Raw genomic sequence first — 2,445 nt, 5'->3', positions numbered from 1 at the left:
AAGCTGTTATCAAGACTGCTTTTGTTGGAAAGATTCAAAAACCCAACAAAATGAAAGAGAAGTTGAACAAACCCTACACTTCTCAACACAACAGCTACTCTAAGTCTTACAAGAGTAACTCCAATTTTCAAAAATCAGGAGACTCAAAACCAAAGTACAACAACAACAACGGTGGAGGATCCTTCAGCAAAGACCTCTGACTTGGTGGGTTGTCGTCTTGGCAAGTTTGTAACTCAGTGGGAGAGTTACAACTTCAACCCATTCATAGTGGATTGGATTCGGAATGGAGTTCCAATCTACTCAAATCCCACCCTTTGGAAAGAATTCAAGCGGGGGAAGAATTTCTCTCCAAAGGAGACCTCTTGGATGGATCAAGAAATCCAAGAGATGTTGAGTTCCAATGTCATCGAACTTGGAAACAAATCTACGGTACTCAATCCAATAAACATTGTCCCCAAGAAGGGCTCAGATCAGTTTCGTTTTATTCTGGATCTCAGGAAAGTAAACTTGGGGATCAAGGATACTTCGTTCAAGATGGACAACATTCAAAAATGTTTGAAGTTTGTTCAGAAAGGAATGTGGGCAACAAAGATAGACCTGAAGAAAGGCTATTTTCATGTTCCCATCAGAGAGAGTCATCGACACCTTCTGGGATTCAAGTACAAGAGCCTTGTATACCAATTCAAATGCCTTCCATTTGGTCTAAGTCAAGCTCCCAGAAACTTCACCAAGATAATGAAGGAACTAGTGACCAAGTGGAGAAGGCAGGGCATCTTGGTATTCATTTACATCGACGATATATTGATTCTAAGCAACCACAAGGAAACTACCCAACAACACACAGAGATAATCTTGAAAGACCTAGAAACATTAGGATGGATTATACAGAAGGAGAAAAGTGTGTTGACACCTTGTCAATGCATAGAATTTCTGGGTCTGGAATTGGATTTAATATCAGGTTTGGTAAAAATTCCACTCAACAAACAAGCCACTGCGATAAAACTGATCCAAGACTTCTTGTCAGCGAACCAACTGAACAGATATGTAGCTTGCAAGAAAGTGGCTCAGTTTCTTGGGAAGATGGAATTTCTAACCCTATCAAACCATTATTTTGCACCATTTCTGGCTCGTCTTCGAAAGGATATGGTGAAAGTAGTAAACGACAAATCCTGGCACGCATCGATGAGAATATTCAGAGGTGCAACCAAAGACCTCAAGATATTGAAAACTCTGATTCAGGAAAACAGTGGAGTTCCATTCGAACTGAACTCAATGAACCCGATTCGAGTGAATTCAGATGCTTGCCCAACAGGTTATGGAATTCACGCAGAATCAACCATTACAATTGGAAGATTCAATTCCTCAGAGCACATCAATGTCAAAGAGTTAAAAACACTCCTCATTTTCTTCACACAAGCAGATCAATTAAACCTTTATGGTCCTGGTCAAGCATTCGAGATAAGAGGCGACAATGTAACAGCAATATCTTATATAAGGAGAGGTTACGGAGTCATCGAAGAACTCTCACAAATAGCCAGAGATCTCTACAAAATTCTAATGAGAAGAAAATGGTGGATTTCCAAAGTGATTTATATTCCCTCAAAGGAAAACATTTTGGCGGACAGACTGAGTCGTCTAACAGAATGGAAATCCTCTCAAGAACTATTGAATCTAGTTCAGACAGAATTTGGAGAACACCACGTGGACAGATTCGCAACATTGGAATCAACCACAACAATTCAATTCAATTCATGGATAGAGAACGACACATTTCTGAACCCATGGGAACAAAATCTGATGAGCTATTGTGCGCCTCCTCTGGGTCTGATATCTCAAGCTCTAGTTCACTGCATCAAGTCAGGAGCCAAAGCGACATTTGTGGTTCCAGATTGGCCCTCTTCGATATGGTTTCCAGTCTTGCTAAAGATATCAGAAAGAATGATAACTGTTTCGAGAAAGATGCTTATAATAACGCCCTTATCAGAGTTGCAAGACAAGTTCGAGAATTCGAATTTCCTGGTTGTTCAAGTGCATGGCAAGTTATTCAAACAATGAGAGAAATCAGTATTCTCTCTTCAATAGGTGAAAAAACCTTCAGAACCTACAACAGGATTTATGGTGGTTTTCTTTGGTTTATCAATGTGTTCGATCTTACCATTGATAATCCTTTAGCTATTGAATATTACATCTCTTACCTTCTGGTTAATGTTCAAGGTTACAAAGCAAATACTGTGCAAGCAGCTATTCAATTCTTTGCTAACCTTGATGGCAGAACAATTAATATTTCTGTCTCTTACCCTAAAGTTAAAAAAGGTGTCCTTAAGCTTTATTCACTTTCGGATAAAGTTTCTCTTCAAAGAGATCCGATAACAATCAAACATTTGACTGATTATTTGAAGTGCAAAGACAAAGTGGATAATTTCACTTTCCGTCTACTTCTGCTAT

This window comes from Naegleria gruberi (genome assembly GCF_000004985.1).
Source record: "Naegleria gruberi genomic scaffold NAEGRscaffold_29, whole genome shotgun sequence".
Classification (NCBI taxonomy): domain Eukaryota; phylum Heterolobosea; class Eutetramitea; order Acrasida; family Naegleriidae; genus Naegleria; species Naegleria gruberi.
Note: the sequence above shows the minus strand (reverse complement) of the source record.